Source organism: Opisthocomus hoazin, chromosome W (assembly GCF_030867145.1).
Source record: "Opisthocomus hoazin isolate bOpiHoa1 chromosome W, bOpiHoa1.hap1, whole genome shotgun sequence".
Classification (NCBI taxonomy): Eukaryota; Metazoa; Chordata; class Aves; order Opisthocomiformes; family Opisthocomidae; genus Opisthocomus; species Opisthocomus hoazin.
In genome coordinates, this window is record NC_134453.1 from 19,405,720 (window position 1) to 19,425,946 (window position 20,227).

General features: G+C 51.1%; 1 protein-coding gene across 2 annotated transcripts in view; it reads right to left on the bottom strand.

The window, feature by feature from the left end:
* The window catches only part of LOC142365579 (zinc finger and BTB domain-containing protein 7C-like), a 174,257-nt gene that overhangs the window by 77,237 nt on the left and 76,793 nt on the right, over nucleotides 1-20,227 (bottom strand). The window contains exon 1 of one of the 2 annotated variants that reach the window (XM_075446476.1): nucleotides 11,419-11,431. The exons of the other annotated variant lie outside the window; for it this stretch is intronic. The gene's annotated coding sequence lies outside the window, so the exon portion shown is untranslated. Of the gene's footprint in view, nucleotides 1-11,418; nucleotides 11,432-20,227 lie in introns of those variants that run through there. 2 annotated transcript variants of the gene reach the window in all.

Here is a 20,227-nt window from a genome sequence, read left to right on the forward strand (position 1 = left end):
TAATGGCTCGTTTGCTGCTCAACAGCCAAAAGTGATCAGCAAGGGGGCAAAGAGCTTAATGCAGGTCACTGTCTACATGCCTACGTGGGTGAGCGCCGTTGTCTTTATTTTGGGCAAAATTCCCAGGGAAGGCTGCAAAAATCCTGCGATGCCCTGGCTTCATGCCAGAGCTCATCAGCTCTGCTAAGGTCGATGCACAACCTCCTCCCAGCATCGGGGCAGGGGCTGGCACCTCGTTTCCCTCGAGCGATGCTGGGCTTCAGCTATAACTTCTACTTTAAGTTGTCTCCTTCTCTCTCCAGGCAGAGTCCTGCATTACAGCTTCTCCCTGTGGCAAGGGGAACTCAGGGACACAACAGCTTGCAAGGCAACATCTAAAACAATCACTATTGGAGGCTCAGGAGAAACCTCATGGGATGAGGCTATAAATGGGAATTTCTTGGCTAAGCAAAGGCTGCACCTGAATTACAGTTTAAATAACACATTGCCATGAACAGGGCTCTGGTGCCCTGGTAGCATTTTCCAAAATAGGACGGGCATTGCCGAGAGCAGCCCAGGCTTCATTCTCCTGCTCCCAAAACGCATGCGTGATGAAAAGCTATGAAGCAAACGGGCTTGCCTGTGGCTTTCCCTTCAGCCACAAGGTCCCTTTTAGCTTCTTGGGGTGGTTTCTTGATGAATCGAACACACCCTCCTGGATATGATGTTAAGGTTTCTACCCTCCTTGAATACATTACTAACATGCCACATCAGCTCACTTGTGGGTTTGTTCTTCTCACCACGTGTCTCTAGAAGGGGAGCTTCTGCCTCTCTCAGCACGCTGACCTCTCCAGCTCCTGGCTGGGTTGGGCTGCAGAGCTGGGAAGGATGGTTCCCAAGCAGCCTGGTGATGGGGCATGCTTGTCCTGCTCTTGAGGTCAACCCCACATGAAGAAACAGCCCTTCTCCAGGGTGTCTACACTGTGGACAGCCCTACCCTCAACAGAACAAGCACTCGCATACTCCCAATGGACCATCCTCCAATTCGACCATCTATGCTCTAGCCCTGACAAGCCAGCAGCCAAAAACGCCCTGAGACAGCTCATCCCTCCCAACCCAGGGAGCAATGAGTGCGTGGATCACGCTCAGGAGGAGAACTGGCCTGGCTGTGTCTTTGGGCTGACATCCTTTCCCACCTCCAGCCCTCAATTTTCCCCTTCCTGCATGAAAATGGAAACAATGACGTCGGCTGTGATTGGAAATGGCTTTGAAATCTACAGATGAAAAATGGTAGATAAGATGGTGCTGCATTCCTCTAGTAACGGAGGGAGAGGGAAAGCCAGTAAAGGGGGGAAAACCCCACATAATAAATAACCAGCCTATAAAATATTACATAAATTTAATGCATTAAAAACCAACCCTCCAAGAAGCAGCTGCTTCATTCTTTACTGTTGATAGTGCCAATATAAGAGGGGAAATTACCACCTTGTGTTCTGCAACACATCACACTGACTTTCCTTTACAAACTCTAATGTCCCTTGATTGCAAAGTCAATTTAAAATTTACCATAAAGCGCAGAATCATTCACCGGAATCCAGGAAGGGAATCCAGGAAGGGACACAGCTGGATGGGCTGACCCCACCTGGCCAAACAGAGCAGGGTATCCCATACCATGTGCCATCATGCGGGGTTCCGGTGGGGGGGAGCTGGGCGGGGGGAACTCACTCGCGGCTCGGGAACGCGTGGCGCCGGTCCTGTCCGGGAGAGCGGCTCTGTGGGTTGTGCGGTTTGTGTTGTGTTTTTCCCCTTATCTGTATCGTTGTTTTTCCTGTTCCCTCTGTTTGCTGTTCTGTTAAACTGCCCTTATCCCGACCCACCAGTTTCTGCCTGTTTCTTTCCATTCTCCTCCGCACCCCGGCGGGGGGAGGGGCGGCCACGTGGCGCTTTTGTTGCCGGCTGCAGCCAAACCAGAACACTAAATTTAGCGCCCAAGCGTGGGGCGGGGATAATGGCAGGGCTGAGCAGCGGGTGTTAAAACTGCTTTTTTAGATTTTGTTAGATTTTGTTAAATTTTGTTATATGCATTTTTCTGTGTTAGTTAAACAGTCACCGGTAAAAAATGTTTATGTCTGTGATCAGATGGCTGTGGTTTTTGAATCCGTACTTGCTGTACTTGTTCCCTGTGGTGATGTTCATTACCTCGGGGAAAAGGATCAGGATGATGATTTTACTGTACTGTACAATGTCAACTTATGACATGATAAGAGCGCTGTGCATGAAATTAGGCTTGTGTCTGCATGTGGCACTGCAGTCATTTCCGTACCTCGGATCCTATGTCTTAGAATTTGTTAATAATCAAACCCAATCTGTGGGGAAAACCGGAGGGGATACCTCCCCCCACTCTGTCACCCCCCCTCTTTCCCTCAGGCTGGTCCTAACGGCTTTTGAGAATTTCGAGTACCCTGGGATGCTCAGGGCAGCACTCTCCTTTTGCTATGCCTCCTGAATGGGTTTTGGGTCTTGTTTAGGGTTAAACAAGTCGTCAAGAACATCGTGCAGAGACCTGCCCCGGGGCCGGATAGCTGTGAGTGGCTGGGTGTGTGGGACAGCATGGGCAGGTGTCTAGGGCAGTGGGCACCACCGATGTTTTTTAAACTCACCCCTGAACAAATGCAGAATCCAGACAAACTAGTAAAATATCTGCAAAAAGTGTGCTGCCACCCTGGGAACTCCAGAGAGACACAAATCACTGCAACGTGCTGGGGTCTGGCCCACGCCTACCGAGCCCTGTTCAATACTGTTCAGTGCCTTAAAGGGGAAAGGGGGGGAAGCGAAGTGGCAGGCACTGCGGCTGGCGCTGCCCCCCCAGCCGGCCCTGCAGCCCCTCCAGCCCAGCAGGCAGTCACAGCCCCCCGACCGGCACGGCCGCTGCCACAGCTGCAGGGTCTGCCTCAGTTTCCCCGGCGGGCACAGCAGCTGCTCCAGCCCCAGCTCCAGCCGCAGGCACAGTGACTGAGCCCAGTGACCAACCTGTGCCGGTAGCAGTCGCCCCCGTAAAACTAAAGAAAGACGCAAAGAGAGCAGATCGCTCCGGGAGGGATGACAATGAGCCAGGGTCATCACAAGAGACAGAGACAGAGATCATCACCCGGTCCCTGTCCCTGAGCGAGCTGCGAGACATGCGGAAAGATTTCAGCCTCCACCCAGGCGAGCACATTGCCACCTGGCTGCTGTGGTGCTGGGATAACAGGGCCAGCAGCTTGGAATTAGAGGGCAAGGAAGCCAAGCAGCTGGGATCCCTGGCCAGGGATGGGGGCATTGACAAGGCCATTGGGAAAAAGGAACAAGTCCTCAGCCTCTGGAGGAGACTTCTCTCAGGGGTGAGGGAGAGGTACCCCTTCAGTGAGGATTTTGTATGTTACCCTGGCAAGTGGACCAATATGGAAAGGGGTATTCAGTACTTGAGGGAATTAGCTGTGCGGGAGCTGGTTTATAATGAACCAGACAATGACCAGTTACCCACAGACCCAGATGAAGTCCAGTGCACAGCATCTATGTGGAGGAAGTTTGTGCAAAGCGCACCATCCTCATATGCCAACTCACTGGCAGTAGTAGACTGGAAAGGTAAAGAGGCACCAACAGTGGATGAGGTGGCTGTCAGACTCCGGAAATATGAGGAAAGTCTCTCTTCCTCCCTTCTCTCAGCTGTGGAGAAACTGGTCAAGCAACTAGAAAAGAATATGTCCTACTCCCCACCTGTATGGGCCAGCATCTCAGCTATTAGGGGCAAGCGTTTCTCTGCTCAGGAGAGGGAATACAGAGGCTACACACCACGGGGAACCCTGTGGTTCTACCTGCGTGACCACGGAGAGGACATGAGGAAGTGGGATGGAAAACCCACCTCAAGTCTAGAGGCACGAGTGCGTGATTTGCGAGGTAAAACAATCACCAAAGGGGATTCTGTTAGGAAAAGTGCCGCTCCAGTTTCCAGCAGCCAGCTCTCCAGACCAGGTAGGCAGTTTGATATCGATTCCGATCCTCTGGAGGGGACCTCCAAGTCATTTATTACAGCAGGTGAGCAGCAAATTCTCTGACCAGGATTAGAGGGGCCCTGCCTCCAGCCAGGTGGAGGAAAGGGACAACCGTGTTTATTGGACGGTGTGGATTCGGTGGCCTGGCACGTCAGACCCACAAGAGTAGAAAGCTCTAGTGGACACTGGTGCACAGTGTACTTTAATGCCATCAGAGTTCAAAGGGTCAGAGTCTATTTGCATTTCTGGAGTGACAGGGGGGTCCCAAGAGCTGAGTGTACTGGAGGCTGAAGTGAGCCTCACTGGGCAGGAGTGGCAGAAGCACCCCATTGTGACTGGCCCCGAGGCTCCGTGCATCCTTGGGATAGACTATCTTAGGAGAGGCTATTTCAAGGACCCAAAGGGGTATCGGTGGGCTTTTGGCATAGCTGCTGTGGAGACGGAAGAAATTACACAGCTGTCCATTTTGCCTGGTCTCTCGGAGGATCCTTCCGTTGTGGGGTTGCTGAGGGTTGAAGAACAACAGGTGCCCATCGCGACCACAACGGTGCACCGGCTACAGTATCGTACCAACCGAGACTCCCTTCTCCCCATTCATCAGCTGATCTGCCAGCTGGAGAGTCAAGGAGTGATCAGCAAAACTCGCTCACCCTTTAATAGTCCCATATGGCCAGTAAGAAAATCTACTGGAGAGTGGAGACTGACAATAGACTACCGTGGCCTGAATGAAGTCACACCACCGCTGAGTGCTGCCGTGCCAGACATGCTAGAACTTCAATATCAGCTGGAGTCAAAGGCAGCCAAGTGGTACGCTACAATTGACATCGCTAATGCATTCTTCTCCATCCCTTTGGCAGCAGAGTGCAGGCCACAGTTTGCTTTCACCTGGAGGGGCATCCAGTACACCTGGAAGCGACTGCCCCAGGGGTGGAAACACAGTCCCACCATTTGCCATGGACTAATCCAGACTGCACTGGAAAAGGGTGAAGCTCCAGAACACCTGCAGTACATCGATGACATCATTGTATGGGGTGACACAGCGGAGGAATCACAGAATCACAGAATAGTAGGGGTTGGAAGGGACCTCTGTGGGTCATCTAGTCCAACCCCCCAAGTTGTAAGTTCCTTCCCCCAGGAAGTTTTTGAGAAAGGGGAGAAAATAGTTCAGACCCTCCTGAAAGCTGGTTTCGCCATTAAGCGAAGTAAAGTCAAGGGACCTGCGCAAGAGATCCAGTTTTTGGGGATAAAATGGCAGGATGGGCGCCGTCAAATCCCAATGGATGTCATCAACAAAACAGCAGCTATGTCTCCACCAACCAGCAAAAAGGAAGCACAGGCCTTCCTGGGTGTTGTGGGTTTTTGGAGGATGCACATCCCAAATTACAGCCAGATTGTAAGTCCTCTGTACCACGTGACCCAGAAGAAGAATGATTTTGAATGGGGCCCTGAGCAACGACAGGCATTTGAACAGATTAAACGGGAGACAGTTCATGCCGTAGCCCTTGGTCCAGTCCGGTCAGGGCAAGATGTTAAAAACGTGCTCTACACCGCAGCCGGGGAGAATGGCCCAACCTGGAGTCTCTGGCAGAAGGCACCAGGGGAGACTCGAGGTCGACCCCTGGGGTTCTGGAGCCGGGGATACAAAGGATCCAAGGCCCGCTATACTCCCACTGAAAAAGAGATTCTGGCAGCTTATGAAGGCGTTCGAGCTGCTTCAGAAGTGGTCGGCACTGAAGCACAGCTCCTCCTGGCACCGCCATAGCTGGTCCTGGGCTGGATGTTCAAAGAAAGAGTCCCCTCTATGCATCATGCCACCGATGCTACGTGGAGTAAGTGGGTCGCGCTGATCACCCAGCGCGCCCGAATGGGAAACCCCAGTCGCCCAGGAATTCTGGAGGTAATCATGGACTGGCCAGAAGGCAAAGATTTCGGAGCATCACCAGAGGAGGAGGTGACACGTGCTGAAGAGGCCCCACTGTATAACCAGCTGCCAGAAGATAAGAAACAGTATGCCCTGTTCACGGATGGGTCCTGTCGCATTGTGGGGAAGCAGCGGAGGTGGAAGGCTGCTGTATGGAGCCCTACACGACAAGTCGCGGAAACTGCTGAGGGAGAAGGTGAGTCCAGCCAGTTTGCAGAGGTGAAAGCCATCCAGCTGGCTTTAGACATTGCCAGTCGAGAGAAGTGGCCAGTGCTCTATCTTTACACCGACTCCTGGATGGTGGCCAATGCCTTGTGGGGGTGGCTGCAGCAATGGAAGAAGAACAACTGGCAGCGCAGAGGCAAACCTATCTGGGCTGCCCCATTGTGGCAAGATATTGCTGCCCGGCTGGAGCAGTTGGCTGTAAAAGTCCATCACGTGGACGCCCACGTCCCTAAGAGTCGGGCCACTGAGAAACATCAAAACAACCAGCAGGTGGATCAAGCTGCCAAGATTGAAGTGGCTCAGGTGGATCTGGACTGGCAACATAAGGGTGAACTCTTTATAGCTGGGTGGGCCCATGACACCTCGGGCCACCAAGGAAGAGACGCGACATACAGATGGGCTCGTGACCGAGGGGTGGACTTGACCATGGACACCATCGCACAGGTTATCCATGAATGTGAAACATGCGCTGCAATCAAGCAAGCCAAGCGGGTAAAGCCTCAGTGGTATGGAGGACGATGGCTAAAATATAAATATGGGGAGGCTTGGCAGATTGACTACATCACACTGCCACAAACCCGCCAAGGGAAGCGCTATGTGCTCACAATGGTGGAGGCCACCACCGGATGGCTGGAAACCTACCCTGTGCCCCATGCCACCGCCCGGGATACCATCCTGGGCCTGGAAAAACAAGTCCTGTGGTGACATGGCACTCCCGAAAGAAGCGAGTCGGACAACGGGACTCACTTTCGCAACAGCCTCATAGACACCTGGGCCAAAGAACACGGTATGGAGTGGGTGTATCACATCCCCTACCATGCACCAGCCTCGGGAAAGATCGAGTGGTACAGTGGGCTGCTAAAAACCACTTTGAGGGCAATGGGGGGTGGGACTTTCAAAAACTGGGATACTCATTTAGCAAAGGCCACCTGGTTGGTGAACACCAGGGGATCCACCAACCGGGCTGGTCCTGCCCAGTCAACACCTCAGCGCCCCGTAGAAGGGGATAAAGTCCCCGTAGTGCACATGCGGAACATGTTAGGGAAGACAGCCTGGGTTAGTCCTGCCTCGGGCAAAGGCAAGCCCGTCCGCGGGATTGCTTTTGCTCAAGGACCTGGGTGTACCTGGTGGGTAATGCGGAAGGATGGGGAAGTCCGTTGTGTACCTCATGGGGATTTGATTTTGGGTGAGAACAGTCCATAAATAAATTGTATAAAGTTAATTGTTAAATAACCCTGTCACTGTCTGTTATCACTGTTATAATTGTTATATGTTGTACCAGTAGGAACATAGTAAGAATCGTCCAGATTAAAGAAGGATGGACTTTTTGATGAAAACCTAGCAGAGCACAGCGATGATGGGACTGGACCTGGTTTTCAACAACTGGCATCGAGCAACTTCATCAAGATCAATATCTCCTGCAGACTGTGGGCACGGGCCGCACCAGATACATCAGCCGTGAGCTCCAGATGCAGCAAGTGACCGCCCATCACCACACATCACCTCTCCTGCCACAGAAGACCATTACAACAGATGGAGCCCAAAGTCATGGATTAAATGAACTCAACGGACACTTTAGAGTGATGATCCATAGACTAAGGGAATGATATCTGGAGACAGGAGAAGTGGTGGTGATCAACTGGACAATGAGGGACCTGGGCATGACGTAGATGGTATGGAATAAGGGGTGGATAATGTCCTGGGTTCGGCCAGGACAGGGTTAATTTTCACCAGAATGCAGGAAGGGGCGCAGCTGGATGGGCTGACCCCACCTGGCCAAACAGAGCCGGGTATTCCATACCATGTGCCATCATGCTGGGTTCCGGTGGGGGGGAGCTGGGGGGCAGGAACTCACTCGTGGCTCGGGAGGGCACAGCGGCGGTTTGGTCCAGGAGAGCGGTTCTGTTCTGCAGACTCTGTTCTGCTGGTTTGTTTTGTATATTCCCCTTTTCTGTATCGTTGTTGTTCCTGTTCCTTCTGTTTGCTGTTCTGTTAAACTGCCCTTATCCCGACCCACCAGTTTTCTGCCTGTTTCTTTCCATTCTCCTCCGCACCCTGGCAGGGGGAGGGGCGGCCACGTGGCGCTTTTGTTACCGGCTGCAGCCAAACCAGAACAATCTCTAAACTTTACAACCCCAGTCACACTCACTCAGAGTGATTTTGCCCAGACCAAATGCATAAGCACCTGCTCCACTCTCCAATGCGGATATATGACGATGCTGCAGACAGCAGATGGGAGAGCAGAGCAGGGCATCACAGCATAGATCTGTCTGTCCTAGTCAGCCCAGTGGAAAGGAAAAGAACTCAGGTTGGGAAACAAGCTAGCAAACGGCTCTGTTGGAAGCACCCTCAGATGTGCCAGCAGGATGAAGGGTAGCCAGAACCATGATTGAAAACTCTGGCATGTGTTGCCCTTCTAGTTGCCAAGAAGGCCAGTGGGATCCTGGGGTGCATCAAGAAGAGTGTGGCCAGCAGGTCGAAGCAGGTTCTCCTCCCCCTCTACTCTGCCCTAGTGAGGCCCCATCTGGAGTACTGTGTCCAGTTCTGGGCTCCCCAGTTCAAGAAAGATGAGGAGCTACTGGAGAGAGTCCAGTGGAGGGCTACAAGGATGAGGAGGGGACTGGAACATCTCTCCTACGAGGAAAGGCTGAGGGAGCTGGGCTTGTTCAGCCTGGAGAAGAGAAGGCTGAGAGGGGACCTTAGAAATGTCTACAAATATCTGAAGGGTGGGTGTCAGGAGGACGGGGCCAGACTCTTTTCAGTGGTGCCCAGTGACAGGACAAGGGGCAACGGGCACAAACTGAGGCACAGGAAGTTCCAGCTGAACATGAGGAAGAACTTCTTCACTCTGAGGGTGACGGAGCACTGGAACTTCTTTTTCTTTGGAGATATTCAAGACCCGCCTGGAACGCAGTCCTGTGCAGCCTGCTCTAGGTGACCTTGCTTTGGAGGGGGGTTGGACTAGATGACCCACAGAGGTCCCTTCCAGCCCCTAACATTCAGTGATTCTCTGTGATTCTGAGAGGTGGTCAATGCCCCATCCCTGGAAACATTCCAGGCCAGGTTGGACAGGGCTCTGAGCAGCCTGCTCTGGTTGAAGATGTCCCTGCTCATGGCCGGGGGTGTGGACTAGATGGCCTTCAAAGGTCCCTTCCAACCAAAACCATTCTCTGATTCTGTAACCAAATACAATATGACCTTGAACGCAGTTGGGTAGCTGTAGCACTGGTGCCCTTGAGGTGGGACCAGCATCCCATGGTGATGAGCCAATCTCCCTCCTTGCGCTGGGACATGCTTAAAATTCAGCTGTTTTTTCAGCCCTTTTACAGGCTCTGATGCAAAACCCTAAGTCATTTACCTGAGCCTTGGTTTCCTCCAGAAATTTAAGCCTATATAGATTCTGCAGTGAAGATTGTGTGAGTTTTTAACGAAGGGCAGGAGCATGCAACTACACCCGTTCTGGGAGTTGATCGTTCTCTCTCGCAGGCACAGGTTCCACTCCTGGGTTGATGAGGGAAAATTAATTAGGCTCCTAGTTTTGCTTCCTACGTAAAACTACCTCCTTTCGCTTCTGACTAAAGTGTTGTCACCATGACAGAAAGCCCATCTCTCTGAAGGGGTACAAAGGATTTCGGCTGAAGCGATTGAAAAAGCTGCATATTTCAAGACGCGCTTCCCCAGCAGCCTTAAAACACTTCTGAGTGCCTGCGGTACGCACGCACCCCATAAACTCCAGATAAAATCTCTCCCCAGATTCACCGTCGGCTCAAAATCGCAGGATACATTCAGGGAAGAGCGTCATTTTTGCAATCAGCCGCGTGCGTTTGTGACTGACTTCAATAGCAGTGAGGTGGAGGGTTGAAGAAGAATCACAGAATAGTAGGGGTTGGAAGGGACCTCTGTGCGTCATCTAGTCCAACCCTCCTGCCGAAGCAGGGTGACCTACAGCCGGCTGCAGAGGACCTTGTCCAGGCAGAGTTTGAATATCTCCAGAGAAGGAGACTCCACAACCTCCCTGGGCAGCCTGTTCCAGTGCTATGTCACCCTCAGAGTGAAGAAGTTCTTCCTCAAAGAAGCAAGGGTTAAACCCAGAACAAGAAAGACGACAGGCAGGACTCAGGGATGAAGCAGTTGATCAAAGGGTAGCTCAGAAGTTATTTAAAAATAAACCAGAAAGTAGAACTTCCAGACAGTTGCCGCTGTAATTACAATGCAGACGATGGAGTCATGGTGCTGTTAAGGTTACTGGATTTTCCTAGCAGCTGTGTTTAATTTACTTAAAACATGCAAAGCCATCAGGTCAGATCCCATTAGCAGAATCACTCCGGAGCACTGCAAGAGCCTGGCCAGCCCAGCGCTGCAGAAATGTTAAGGGCAAAACATAAATACAAGATGCCCCTGAAGAAGTGAGAGAGATTCGTGCTATGGCCAACATCAGCGTGCGTTGCCTTCCCCCTCGGCCGCAGCAGGCGTTGGGTGGTCGGTCCCTCCTGCTCGTCAAAGGCCCCAACCCTCTTTCCCCACCAAAGCTCATCTACTGATGTGGTCTCGTAAGGCCAGAGAGGGAAAGGCAAGATCACCAGAGCCAGAAATCAGTGCAAACATCTCTACTGGCTGTGATGGACAAGGTACCTGAGAAATCCAGGATCAAGCATTTAGGAAAGTCCTTTGAATGTGCTTTTCTACAACCCAGGTTCTCTGTGTGTCCTGCAACCTGCTTATGAACACCTACAATGTCCCAGCTGGATCCCTCTACTCTCCGAGCATCCCCCTGACTCTCCCGTTGCCTTAGAGAGGAGACCTGCTTGTCCCAAACTGTGTGAGGCAGGAGCTTGGTGGGTTTGTGGGGTCAGGCTTCCACCTCTGGATCTTTGTTCAGACAATGAGGTGACTGGGCCCACGTGCTTCATCAGGAGCCTTTCCAAAAGACCGGACCGAAAACTGAAACCTCCTTGTCAGGAAAATCCTTTGAGAGACCTTTTTTCGTTTGGGTTTTCTTTTTTTTTTTTTCATTCATTCAATGTTGGTTCAACACTGTCTCCACCAAAGGGAACATCAAGGTTTCATCCACTACTCATGGTTCCTACCAGCTCAAATCTGCTTCTAAAATTAGCATCCTGAGATACTTAATTTCTAGAACAAAAGGTGTTAGATCATGTTTCGGTCCATGCACACCACAAAGTGCTTCTGCAGCCACCTACGACCACCCCAGAGTCAACAACGGACTGCAGCTCAGACGCATACTGTTCCACAAAGACCTACCCAGCAGCGCGATACAGCTTTAACTGGAGCTGATACCAAAAGGGACAGAGCTGAAGACAAAGACAGAGCAGAATATGCCACGGGCTCCCTTCTGCATGCGACCCAGATGCAAAGTCATTCCTACAGAGAACAGGCAAATAAAACAAAACAAATGAAATAAAAGAAAATAAACATAAAATAACATAAAAAAATAAACATAAAATAACATAAACCAAAATAAAATATCATAAATAATACAAAATAATGTGAAGCAATGCATTTGTTTATGGGAACCCTGAAACCACCCGACCGAACTGCACAGCCCTCGTCGATGAGGGTTGGCACTGCTCACCACCAGAAGCCCTCCTGAAATCAGCAGCTCCTGGCCCCGGCGTCGCTGGAACAGCTTAAGACTGCTCTTCCAACACAAACTCATCCTTCACGGTTTAGAAAGGTGGGAGACTTATTTGCATAATAAATGACAAGGCAGGGATACAGATTTGTGACAGATCCCCCCCTTCCCTTTGAAAGAAATCTATTTATTCTGAGTGAATTGGCTCTTCTCCAGATAAACGGTGTTTGCAGTCCGTTTAGCTTCGCGAGATATGCATTCTTTTGCATGCCCGTAATGAATTTTCACAGCTAGAGCCCTAATCCAGTCTAGTCATGGAGGGTTTATCAGGACCTCTTATTTTATTTCTACCGGTAAATGGGAATTGCTTTACTTATCGCTATCCAGAAGCACCTGAGTGATTTTCACTTCGTATTTCCTATCCCACTGGAATTCAGGATGCGGAGTTATCTGATACTGTACAATTGTCACTCATGTTAGTTGCCTTTTTATTTTAATTTGTTGTATTTATTGCTTCTTTTTTTTAAAAAATGAGATTTTACTTGAAGATCTCAGTCCCTCCTTGCTCCCTGCCATCCTCCTGCTCACATGTCTTAGGGCAATCCTCGGGAAGGCAGGATCAGGGCTTGCCTCGCCTTCATCTGCCTGATGCCTTCCCTTGGGAGAAGATTCAGACATTGGGCTTGTCCCCATCCATCCCACCTCCCTCCACCGGGGAAGCGCAAAACTACGCAATAACAAGCAGAGATTACTCACAGAATCCTTCCTTTCTACTCTACCCTGGTGAGGCCCCATCTGGAGTACTCTGTCCAGTTCTGGGCTCCCCAGTTCAAGAAAGATGAGGAGCTACTGGAGAGAGTCCAGCGGAGGGCTACGAGGATGGTGAGGGGACTGGAGCATCTCTCCTACGAGGAGAGGCTGAGGGAGCTGGGCTTGTTCAGCCTGAAGAAGAGAAGGCTGAGAGGGGACCTTCGAAATGCCTATAAATATCTGCAGGGTGGGTGTCAGGAGGATGGGGCCAGACTCTTTTCAGTGGTGCCCAGCGACAGGACAAGGGGCAACGGGCACAAACTGAAGCAGAGGAAGTTCCAGCTGAACATGAGGAAGAACTTCTTCCCTCTGAGGGTGACGGAGCCCTGGCCCAGGCTGCCCAGGGAGGTGGTGGAGTCTCCTTCTCTGGAGATATTCAAGACCCACCTGGACAAGGTCCTGTGCAGCCTGCTCTGGGTGACCCTGCTTCGGCAGGGGGGTTGGACTAGATGACCCACAGAGGTCCCTTCCAACCCCTACCATTCTGTGATTCTGTGATCTATGAGGTCCCTTCCAACCCAACCCATTCTGTGATGACTTGCCTCAAAAGATGAGCACAGGTTACTTGCACCAGCCACTGCTGATAGAAAAGCAAACCGAGAAAGATTTGGATAGGCTCTGTGCAAACAGCACACCCCGTGTGATATATGCACGACAGCTTCAAATTTAGGTGCCTTGAAGCTCAACAAGACAAGAAGCTTGAAGGTTGCTTTGAGCTGCTTCAAGACATAACGCTGCTACTTTGCTTTGACCTTATGGCTCCACCACAATGAGACTTTATTTTTCTCGTAATCATCTCCCAAAGAAACTTAAAATGCTGGGTCTTTATACATTCCTTTGAGCATTAATTTAGAAGCTGTACCAATATACCCACAAGGTTGGGACATCATGGAGAACCTGCCTCTGCTACCGCTGCCACTTTAAGCAACCCTTTGAGACACCCCTGCTTGGAAAGCAGCACCAGCCAGCCGCCAGCCTTGACGCGAGGGAGACGGGAAGGGAAACAGCAAAGCCATCTGCACACCATCAAATCCCTGCTGCGGGATGACAGCATGCGAGACCGCTGCCGACGAGAGGAAGTCTTGCCATGACATCAGCCCGACCCAGTTGGAGTGCGGAAATGCAGACAGAGGAGTGAGGAGAATCCAGGTTTCCGACACATCTCGGTCTGCTCCCCATCCTCCTTTCTCTGCTGGCATGGGGGAGATGCAACAAACCCAACACCAACCCAGCGTGGTTCTCCAGCCAAGCCAGGAGGCCGCTGGAATCTGGTTATCTTTGTTAGCAAGAAGCTGGTGTAGTGCAGGACCCAGGTCACATGGGAGAAGGTCCAAGATCTCCTTCCTCACCTTGGAGCTCATTTTCTAACCCCCAACCAGGTTTTGCCGCAGATCTTTTCATCCAACCCCGGGGTAAGATGAATTCATCCCAAGGCTCTACAGCGAGTGTCACAGCCTGTGCTCTCCAAAAACAGCATCCCCCCTCCCTGCCCGCAGCACCAGGCAGGCAGCCAAGCCCCCCCCACCCATGCCCCCAGCCCCTTCCCTCCCAAAGGCTATTTCCTTAACCTGCTCCCACCCACCCAGGGCTGACAGATTTGTGCACTCCCCTTAGGGTGGGGTGGGTACATTTATTTCCTCTTTTCCGAAAAAAAAATGGAAAAAAAAATGCAATTAACCTTTTCCTATCCTTGCAAGGGGCAAGAAACATCCCTGCCGCAGAAATGGTTTTGAGACTGAGAGTTCTTCTCATGCAGCTGTGCCAGTGCTATTCTGGCTTGGCTAAAATTAGAGCTGAAGTCGTACGTGGGCCTTCATGAAACTGTCACAGAGACCGCAAGATTAGAGGACCAGCCGGTGACCTGGGAGGTCAAGGTCTATTCCCAGCTGCGCTGAGGGATTCTCATGTGAGTCACAACACGTTTCTCCACCTCCGTTTCCCTAAAGATAAAAGAAGGGCAAAGAAACTGAGCCTGTCAAGAGTGCAGACCTAAACGTGAAGGACCCGCAGACCCCCAGGACCAGGTAAACCCACAGGACCAAGCACCGATATCACTGCACTCCTGGAAGGGTGAAGTAGCTCACTTGTGTTTTGGAGGCTAGAGCATGGAGATGCTTTCCTAGTCCTTCAGGCCAAGCAGCATGATCCTTTAACAGGTGCCAAGAGGACCCAGGAGATCCATAGGTAAACCTAGGGACTTCTGCACAGTTTCAAGACAGAAAGAATAATCCCATCTTACAGACTGCCCTAGGTGCCTCAAGCTGCTCTGTCCCTTCCAAAACAACTCCCATTTACCCCACATTTCTCCAGCATGCCCAGCCCAGAGCGCTGATGGACTGCTGCTAGACAGACACACAGCAGGCAGACCTCAGCCACGGACACAGAAGCATCAGGACAACAGAGTAATCACAGCCAGGTCTTCATAGAATCACAGAATCATGGAATGGTTTGGGTGGGAAGGGAACTTTGAAGGTCACCTAGTTCAATACCTCTGCCATGATCAGGGACAGCTTCAACCAGATCAGGTTGCTCAGAGCCCCGTCCAACCTGGCCTCAAATGTTTCCAGGGATGGGACATTGACCACCTCTCTGGGCAACCTCTGCCAGGGTTTCACCACCCTCAGCATAAAAAATTTCTTCCTTATGTCCAGACTGAATCTCCCCTCTTTTAGTGTAAAGCCATCACCCCTTCGCCTGTTGCTAGAGGCCCTGCTAAAAAGCCCGTCCCCATCTTTCTTCTAAGCCCCCTTTAAGTATTGAAAGGCCGATAGCTCTTGCTTGATCACCTCCACTACCCATCCAAACCCTAGCTAGAGATCTAATGGCACTGAAAAAACCGGGAAGCGCAGGATAACCCCAGCATCCCGGCCACCATCCCCTCTCCCACCACGAGCAGGTCCTGCTCCACCGGCCATGCCGGCTATTGTTGGGCACATAAAGGCCGTTCCACCGGCCGCTGTCAGCACACAGCTCATTACTCTGCAAAGGGCTTTGAAACGCTCTGAAGATGAAAGGTGCTCCATCGGACCAAATTCAGCTCCGTTTGCTATTACAATACCGCTCGTTTCTTTTGTCCGCGCCTTTTGATGGCGCCCAATTGTTCCCCTCAGTCAGTATTTTGGAGTCATTAGTTTGAATTAGTAAAGTTCCCTGCTGCCGGACTTTTCCAAGGCTCTGTTCTCAGGCTACAAAGAGTCGACGAGGAGTTGTCCTGCTTTCACCGAGCCGGAGGCGTGGCGGGGAGCGTTTTGGGGGGAACAGGCAGTCTGCTCGACTCCACTCTCCCGTTGCCGGCACTGGGAAATGCACGTGCCGAGAAGATGCTGCGGGTGGTTGCAGCGGGGCCGGTGATTCCCAGCTGGGAGGAAACCCACAGACCCCTTCATCTGGTACCTCTGGCGGGACCAGGTGAAGGGCTTTGCCCAGTCACGTCCAGATTTAGGCAGCACATGCCACAAAGTTCAGGTTTCTCAGCCAGAAATCCCCCGCTCCCCATTTCAAGGCACCAGCACTGAAGAAGTCACCTTTCTCTGGGTGACAGGCCACTTCCATGGTGACAACACCTGGGTGTCCATGACCTTGTACTCCAAATTTTCGCTCATGTTATGCCTTTCCAACTATACCAGAAAGTCTCTTAGTATCATGACGCTTTTTCTCTGAAAGCATTTATACACGGAACATGCTGGTTCCTCCTTGCCCTGTACCTTCTTGAGATGCTCACTTGGACTTAGGAGGAATTTGGTGGTAGGACATTTTCACTGGAGGATCTTAACCCATCTGGACCTGTGCTCTTGCCCTGGCCAGGCATGCTGGAGTAAGCCAACTCACAGGAGAAGCCTTGCTGACATATCAGGGAATATCACACCCCACGATACCAACCTGACCCGTTTCGGTGATGTCCGATCTACAGGCATGGGTTGTGCATTTGCCATGGGAAGCCCAGGAGAGAGGGACAGCAGACACGGTTTCTCTTGTCCTACACCAGCATGAATCTGGTTCAACACCAGAGCAGATGCCTGAGGTCCTGCAGCCCAAGATCCCAGCTCTGAGAGGGACCAAGGTGTGTACGAAACAGGGCACACATGGAGTACTTCTCCAGGTATCTGCTCCTGATGGCCAGCAAGCAGCTGAGATGCTTCCCAATTCAGCGGCTGTACCTGCAGCACTGCCCTCACAGCCCTTGATGGACATTTCGTCCACAAATTTCCTTAATCGGTTTTTGAAGCCATTTATACCTTTGGCATCCGCAACATCCTGTGGCAAGGAGGTCCACAGTTTAATTACATGTTTTATAAAAAAAGCACATCCTCCTGTTTAAGGCCTCTGCCTAATCGTTTCATGGTTCTTCTCTAGCTGCCAGACACAACAAATAACTCTTCCCTATCCACCTCCACACCACGTAGGGCTTATCTACCCCACTTAGATACCTCCTCAGCTCCTTCTCCTCCAGACTGCAGGGCTTAGTCTATCCAGCCACTTTTCACGTGGAAGCTGTCCTGTGCCATTTCTCTTTGTCCCCCTCTCTGTCCTACTCCCATCACACCATAAGTCCTCACATGCCAAACGGGACACAAGTTTTTGGCTCCTTCTTTATCACCAGAACCCAAAAACCCATCCGCTACCCCTGCAGTGGCAGATCCTTGTGTCCCAACCAACTGCAGGGAGGAGGAGCTCCCAGCACCTGTACAGGGAGAAGAAAATCCCCAGCCATGCACCATGCCCAGCACATGAACCAAGGCACATCAGCTATGTCCCTGTCCCCAAAACACAACACATGCTGCGACAGGCTTAATTGGCACGGGTATTAACCAAAGGAGGCCCCTTGGAAACTCGTGGTTTATGGGGCTGAAGACCAGCCCTAGAAAGACATGCACCTCTGTGGCTCACACCAGCTGAGAGTAAAGGTGGGTCCCACTGTGTTAGACACTTTCCAGATACAATACAGCCTCCACGACACGTCACAGAATCACCGAATGGTTTGGGTGGGAAGGGACCTTTGAAGGCCATCTAGTCCAACCCTCCTGCCGTGAGCAGGGACGGCTTCACCCACATCAGGTTGCTCAGAGCCCCATCCAACCTGGCCTGGGATGCTTCCAGGGATGGGTCACTGACCACTTCTCTGGGCAACCTGGGCCAGTGTTCCACCACCCTCACCGTGAAAGATTTATTCCTTACATCCAGCCTGAATCTCCCTTCTTTTAGTCTAAAACCGTCACCCCTTGTCCTATCACTATAGGCCCTACTAAAGAGCCTGTTCCCATCTTTCTTATAAGCCCCCTTTAAGTACTGGCAGGCTGCTCTAAGGTCTCCCCACAGCCTTCTCTTCTCCAGGCTGAACAGCCCCAGCTCTCTCAGCCTTTCCTCACAGCAGAGGTGCTCCAGCAGATGTGCATAATGACCTCCAGCAGATACATGAAGTGATGAAGTTGCATGGGCCATGCCCCATCTAACGTTGCTATCTGGCCCCGACGAGCCAGCTCAGGGACCATAGCAGCCCCGACTCGCACCCACCCTGCCTGCGGGTGCAGACACTTCTGCATCCACCCTGGCCATCCCACCATGGTTTCTGGATGCAATGGGGGCATTTGGCCACCACAACCCTGAAACCAACCTAGGAGCAAACCAACCTTACAGGATGTCTCCGGGGAGTGGGAAGAAGAGCCCAGCACCAAACACAGCGCCTTTACCACCTCATCATCTTTCATAGTGGATTGTACTTCCATTCTCTAAGGATTTCCCTGAAAATTATCTCACAGATCATCCCACCTAACATCAGAGATAGCATTTCCATTGCAACAGAACTAAATGCAGGCAATTCACACCTCTCACCTTGCGTTTGCTTAACTAGCACTGTACAATAAAACAGCCTGCTCAGATTGCAGCCTAATCTAAAACCAACTTTATAGCTTCTAATTTTAGCACTAATCTTCCTTTGCTATGGTTGTGTGATTTCTAATTATTTTATCCCCAAGCCTTGCTTTGACGGATAGTTGTACCTTTTCCAACGTCGAGTGACTTGTAAAGTGCCTTTAAAAAATACGCTGATCATTTCAGGTTCATTTCCAGTCCCTACACAAATAATATTATCATATATGGGTTCACTGGGAAAATATTATTATTATTAAAATAATCATAAAAGCAATACAATTTAAAAAGGAGAGCTCTATTTTTTAAGACGATCCCAATCTGATCCTGCAAACACCATGTTTTCTCTTAAAAGTTGTTAAAGAGCATATTATCCAGATACGGATCTCTCAATAATTCGGCGCCTTTGGCTTGGCATCGCTCCCAGAACAGTTGGCTTTTATCTATCCTTATTTTCAGGTTACAACACATCAAAAAGCAATCGGCCACGCCGCAACCTCAGGGGGACTTTGCGAGGAACGGCGCAAAGCGGTGCCAGAGACGCGCTCACCTTGATGCTCCCCGGGAGTGTTGCTTATCCAAATTCCCCCAATTTATAGGAGCAAAGATCAGCGCTCGGCTGAAGACATGTTGCAGGGGCTTAGGACGAGCCTCCAGCCCAGGCCCCAGCCCAGGGAGATGTTTCCTCTCACAGAATCACAGAATGGTCGGGGTTGGAAGGGACCTCTGTGGGTCACCCAGTCCAACCCCCCTGCCGAAGCAGGGTCACCTAGAGCAGGCTGCACAGGACCTTGTCCAGGTGGGTCTTGAATATCTCCAGAGAGGGAGACTCCACCACCTCCCTGGGCAGCCTGGGCCAGGGCTCCGTCACCCTCAGAGGGAAGAAGTTCTTCCTCATGTTCAGACGGAACTTCCTGTGCCTCAGTTTGTGCCCTTTGCCCCTTGTCCTGTCGCTGGGCACCACTGAAAAGAGCTTGGCCCCATCCTCCTGACACCCACCCTGCAGATATTTATAGGCATTTCTAAGGTCCCCTCTCAGCCTTCTCTTCTCCAGGCTGAACAAGCCCAGCTCCCTCAGCCTCTCCTCGTAGGAGAGATGCTCCAGTCCCCTCATCATCCTCCGCTGGACTCTCTCCAGTAGCTCCTCATTATCATCCTCATCATCATCCTATCCTACCATACTCACCTGAAGCTGAAGGAAGGGGTTAAAATGGATTTTAGTAGAAGTAGCATTATCTAATAGTTGCAGTGCATTTAAAGAGAACTGATAGTGCCTATCTATTGTGTAAATTAACTGAAGCAGAGAGTCTTGCATCTCCATACAAAGAGGTCAATTCCTGATAGGGGCTGGGAGTCGCCTAGAACTGGTCAAGACCCACCCTGCTGTGTGGATGGGAGCCAGAAGAGAACTGAGTTTGCACAGAAACAAAGGTCAATCAGCGAACACCGAGATGAAGAGGATGGGCCTTCATCTTGGGACCCCTGACGACCACCACTAGGAGGCACTGCGCAAGCGCAGCTGGGAGGAGTCTATGGAAATGACTTCTTGGAACTAATTATAATATGGAAATTATTTCTTGGAACTGATTTTGATATGAAATGAGGATAGATGCATATGTATAGGCATATTGGGAAATGTAATGTATATGTAATATTTGATTGTATAAATTAAAGAGACAAGCTGCTGCTCAGCACGCACGACTTTGGTGGGACTACCCCCCGTGCCGCCCGGTGCCGAATAAACATCTCTACTTTACAATCTTACAGATGGTGAAGTCTGCTTTCCGCACGTCAAAGCAACCT